Source organism: Rhinatrema bivittatum, chromosome 1, assembly GCF_901001135.1.
Source record: "Rhinatrema bivittatum chromosome 1, aRhiBiv1.1, whole genome shotgun sequence".
In the NCBI taxonomy this organism is placed as follows: domain Eukaryota; kingdom Metazoa; phylum Chordata; class Amphibia; order Gymnophiona; family Rhinatrematidae; genus Rhinatrema; species Rhinatrema bivittatum.
The window spans coordinates 395,690,815-395,696,814 of NC_042615.1; positions in this window are offsets into that span (position 1 = coordinate 395,690,815).

Here is a 6,000-nt window from a genome sequence, read left to right on the forward strand (position 1 = left end):
GAGGGTAGGACCCGCAATGGAGAAGGCTCTGTCCTGGGTAGTGGTAAGGTGCCCAATTTTGAGTGAGGGGGTTTGAAGGGTGCCAGCGAGGGTGTTTCTGGTGGGGCGATTAGTTTGACGGAAATGTGGCATATCCTCAAGCCAGGGGGAGTTGTTTTTGTATAATGTGTTATGGAGCTTTACCTCATAATTTACCTCATAATTATGAGGTAAAAAAAGCTCATAATTATGAGGTAAAGCTCAACAATTATGAGCTTTACCTCATAATTGTCCCAAACTAAGCTAGGGAGCTTCTTTACCAGTGCTTGAAGCAGCATCGGTGTGATAGGCCTTCTGGCGTCCATGCTACCTGGTTCTTGTCTCCGCCAACCCTCCAAAATCTTTTTTATGAGAAAGGAGTTGCTAATGCCGCCGATACCCCATAATTTGGTGACGAATCCAATAGCCGCTAAGTGCTGCCTTGCCTGCGCTCTGGATACGCCCGAGTTGTTGAGGTAGACTAAGAACTCGGTTACAGTTCTCTCTGTCATTTGCCCCGGAAATTGTGTGTTTTGTGTTTGGCAAAAATTTTGGAATAAGTTCCATCCGCGTGAATAGGCTCTCCAAGTACTCTCTGCCAGAGCCGATCTCAGCATGGAGTTGATCCCGGGCACCCCAATTCCCAAATCCAAGGTGGAATGCGATATGGTTGATGTTCCGCTTCCGGGGCCAGGAATCTGAAACGAGACTACTGACAACGAGACAGTGCATCAGCGATGCTGTTAACCTCCCCCGGTACATGCTTAGCCTTAAAGACCAGGTTAATGCGCAGGCAGAGCAATACTAAATCACGCAATAGCCTAACTACCCTGGGGGAGTGCGCAGTGAGAGAGTTTATGGCCTGTACGACTGCCATATTGTCAGACCAGAAGACCACTCTCCTATTCTGGAAACATGCCTTCCACATGTGTATCACTGCAACAATGGGGAATAATTCGAGAAAAGTGATGTCTCTGAGCACACCCTTGGCTTCCCACTGTACCGGCCATCGTTCCGCACACCATTTCCCAGCCAGATAGGTCCCAAATCCAACGCTACCCGCTGCGTCGGTGTAGAGCTGTAACTCCCTATTGGTCATTAGCGGGTCCCTCCAAACCGTTCTCCCATTATATTCCCCCAAGAATGTCTGCCATACTCTGAGGTCCTCCCTGAGTTCCTGGGTGATTCTAATGAAATGATGGCTCTTTCGGATACCTGCTGTGGATTGGGCCATTCTAATGAATAGGCGACCCATGGGCATGATTTTGCAAGCGAAATTAAGATGACCAATGAGCGACTGCATCTGTTTTAGAGTGATTTTGCGTGAGTGTTCAGTAATCGAGATGGTGGCGCGTAATGCTTCAAGCTTTGCGGGCGGGAGGCGTGTGACCATTTGTAGGGTATCAATTTCGATTCCGAGAAAGGACAATTTTTGTGCCGGTCCTTCTGTTTTTTGCTTGGCTAGCAGAATACCTAAATCGTCCGCTTTCCGGGTGAATGCTTCAAGGGCTTGCGCGTAGGCCTGTGTGTCCCTATGGCCGGTAAACAAAAAATCGTCCAAATAGTGTATGATTTTTCCCTTCCCGATGTCCTGTTCCACCGCCCATTGTACAAATGTGCTGAACCTCTCAAAGTAGGCACAAGATATAGAGCAGCCCATTGGGAGGCATTTATCAAAGTAATATTTTCCTTGGAAATGAAACCCCAACAGATGAAAGCAGCTTGGATGTATTGGTAGCAAGCGGAAGGCTGATTCGATGTCCGCTTTGGCCAACCATGCACCTTGTCCCCACTGCCTCACCATGTCTAATGCCTGGTCGAATGATGCGTAGGCTACTGAGCATGCGTCGAAGTCCAGGTAATCATTAACTGAACCACCCTCTGGGAAGGATAAATGATGAATCATTCGGAATATCCCTGGCTCTTTTTTGGGTATAACCCCTAGAGGGGAAATCCTAAAATGGGGTAGTGGTTTGTCATTGAATGGGCCTTCCACCCTACCCATGTCGCATTCTTTTTTAATTTTTTGTGCTATGACCTCTTCTTTACTCCTTGCTGATAAAAGATTCTTAGCCTCTGTGGCGGTTTCTGGACCCATGAACGGTATGCAGAAACCTTGGGAAAATCCTTCATACAGCCATCTTGCCTCCTCGGGCTGATAACCCTTTAAACTGTTGTGTAAACTGTGTATGTTAATGGGCGTCGGCACTCTACTGAATCTAGTGGTGCTCTGTGTGTGTGATGTTACCGCCCCTTACGTATTTTGTCTGAGGGTGGCCTGCCCTGCATACCATGCAGGAGTGTCTGAATTTGCAGGCTGCCGCATATCTGCAAAAACAGGCGTTGAACAGCCGACAGATGGGAGCCCCCCCACCCCTGAATCTAGTGGGTTGCCCGAACCTATGCCCTTGACGAAATGGCTGACCTTGACGAAACGGGAACCTTCCAGTAAAAGTGTGTTGGCGAGGTGCTGACCATGTACTCGGCTGGTATGCATTACCTGCGAAGCCAGGGATGACATCCTGGACCGGTCTGTACGGGGTGATTTTTGAGAGCCAGAGATCAATATCTTTGCGATCCCAGTCTAAACAAGGGTTCACCGCCATATTTCTTCTGAACTGCTCATCGTACTCTAGCCAAGCCGTAGCCCCGTAAGTGTATTGTGTAGCGTTAGTCACTTTCGCGGTTGTGCTAACTGTGTGATCGTGTCCTGTTGTCCCCACCCGACCCTCCGTTGTTCCACTTGCTGTAGCCTGTGTTTGTGTCGCTGGTAAGGCCTCCCTCATGTGTTGTCCTGACTGCCCCGGTTCTTGTGTATCGACGTTTTTCAGTGGTCCTGTGTTAAAAATACCCTGTCCAGGAAAATTATTAAAAAATGCTTTCATAGCAGAGAAAATATCACTTGGAGCACCTTGTGACCCGAGCCACACCTCGCTGCCATTCATTAGCGGTGGGTAACTGGGCTGTTTTTGGGGAACCTGCGCATTAGCCTGGCCCGCGTTTACAGCAGGTACTCACAGTTCTGTCCTTCTTGCGGGTGCCGGTTTAGCTTGTGAATGGTCGCGTGATGTGTTGGTAGCTGGGTGCTGCCGGATGAATTTTGGGTGCTGCCAGATGAACTTTGGTGTGGACCGACAGATACTTCACCACATTGCTTCACCGCATTGCTGGGGGGATGGGCTACCGGCTTGAGTTAACCCAGCCAGCAGTGACTTCACCCTGTCGGTGCCATGGATAGCAGCCGCTGCCAATGCTTGGTCCATGAGCTGACGTAGATCTCTTTCAGTTCCTGCGTTGTAGACCTGTTGTGGCGGCGCTGTAGGGGGTCATGCCCTGTGGCGGGTGTTGCTCCGGGACATAGCAGCCCAAATGGCTGATGCTATGTGGTTGTTGTCTGGTCGCTGTTTTCTTTTTCTTGTTCTTCTGTATCTTGGCCTTGCGCTTGTTGTCATCTGGTGTTGCCGCGAAGTTTTCTTGCAGTTTGCTGGGCTTCCTCCGTGCTCGCTTGGCTGCTGGAGCCTGAGCCTGGTCCGGCATAGGTGCGGCCGAGCCGGTGGCCATGGAAAACTGAATGGCTGACATGCTGTGTAGACATATTTATTTATTTATTTAGTTTCTTTTACTATACCGATGCTCAAGATTAGGTCTTATCGTACCGGTTTACAATGTAACTGAGGGGAAACCAATTAACATCAAGGTAGAAAGTAAAGTTACATTAAACAGGGAGCGTAAAACCTGGGCAATGGAAGACAGTACAGAGTTTAAACTAAGAAACGATTAGAGAGAGATAAATATATAAATCAACAAAAACTATAAGATACATAAACATAGGTTTATCCTAGGCAGTTATTAGCATGGTATGTATATATAACATTAACATGGTTAGATCCCAAACTGGGGGGAGGGGGGGGCAGTTGACTTGGTAACCCATCGTATGGTAAATGGGGAGGGGTTTTGGGGGGGGGCATAAAGTAGTTAGCCCTAAGTCACTGATGTCACTTAATAAGGATTGAGTAGGGGCGGGTGCTGGGGGAGGTGTAGCGTGGCAGTGGTTTGCCGGTGGTTGGTATGAAAAGCAGGATCCAGGATCCTTCCGCCCATCTTAAATGGCTTGCGGATCCACTAGTTTGGAAAGGGGGAACGATAGTGAGGCTGCCGTGATGGCCCGCCGGGCACTCAGACTTTTGTGGGGCGTAGACGCTCTTGTTCCGCCCAATGATTCCTAATTTTGCAATGTGGTGGATGTGGGCTAGTGTGGGCTGGGCTGGAGGAGGGGGAGGGCGGACCGTGTGTGTGTGGGGGGTGGCCGGGGGAAGATGGTGGGGGGGAAGTGGGCATGTGTGGCCGGGATGGGGCGGGAGGTTGCGCGAGGGCGGGCCGGGTGAGAAAGAACGCAGGGGGCTGGGGCAGGGCGGGCTGGGCAGAATTGGATGGGAGAAGAGGGGGGAACCGGGGTGGCTGCATGAGGGGGGGGGGGGCTGATGTTGCGGGCGGGGCGCGCGGACTCAAGAGGAGAGTGTGATATATTCTTAGTTTGATACAAAGTTTATTTAAATGCTATCATTTTTACTTTGTGTCTGTGATTTACCCTGTTTTTCACTATCTATATATTTTCATGTGTTTGCTTTGCCTATATACCATATATCTAAAGGCCGATGTTTGAAAAAGCTGAGCTCCTAAATTTAGGGACCTAAGTTAAGCTCCTAAGTTAAGAGCATAAGCTTTCAGATGAAAATTCATATAAAATTTCAGCTCCTAAAATTTAGCTCCCTAAAAAGGGGGGGGGGGCCATTGCCGATGGAGGGATGGCGCAGAAGGCTCTCGGCGCTCGTGGGCGGGCCTGGTCCGCGGGACGGAAAATTGTTGAGTGGGAGGGCGGGCTGCAGGGGCACACATATTAAAACCCTCTTTTTTTTAAAATTATATCTTTGTGGGCAGGAGCGCGAGAAGCGACGAGGGGGGGGGCAGGGCGAACAATGGGGAAACGCGCTGGATCCCGGCGAGGGCGGGGCCATCGGCATGAAATCTCATGGGGGGTGCGGGCCTCAGGCCACGTGGGCAGAAACCATGTGGTGAAATAATGCCGCCGGGCGGGGCTCCTAGCGAGCAGGGGCCGCCCGGGGAAACTTATTGCCAATGGAGCGGGCACACTGAGGTAGAGGGGGAGGCAAGCCCGGGTCTAGAAGGGGGGGGGGGGCTGGGATGTGACGGGCTGCATGCCGGCCGGGAGGCGCTCAGGGCATGATGGCGGAGACATGGTTCGGCAGGGGCCTGGAGTGAGGGCGGGGGACGCCGGGGGTGGGGGGCTGCGCATGCCGGGGGGGGAGGCATTATTTCCTGGCAGGGGCCGGGGGGGTTTAATTAGCGGGTGGGTGCACTGGGGATCGCTGGGGGTGGGGTATTACATGGGCAGGACCGAGTCAGGGGCGCAGGGCCGGCCACGTGGCGGGCAAGCGGGGGGGGGGGGGTCACGCGACGGTATCGGGGGGCTGCCCGGGGAACGGGGGGGCTGATTTCAACGGGGGCATGGGGCCGGCCGGCCGGAAGGAGCGCGCTGGGGATTGGGGGTGGGCAGGCATGCTGGCGGGGTCCTTATGTGGTGCGGGAACGCCGAGGGGGGGGCAAAAGGAGAGGGGGAAGGAGAAGCAGGGCAGATCAGCTGCGGCGCAGGGGAAACTTACCTGGTAGCACAGTTAGATAGGAATGTTGTCCCTCGGGAGGGGAATGGCCAGGGCTGCTGCTTAAAGGTGTTTATTCGGAACAGCTTGCTTCTTCTATGGCTGCTTCCCCTTGCTGGAAGGACTGGATGGTCTCGTTATTGATTGCTGCACTCGAGCTGGAACCGCTGGATGAAATCAACACGTGGAGGACTGCTTCTTCTGAGGTGAAGGTCAGTGTTCCCGATTGCTGTCGATTTGCTCTCGATTCCAGGCTACAACTGTGCTCCCCCACCCTGACCTACCTCTAATGTACCCGAGCTCT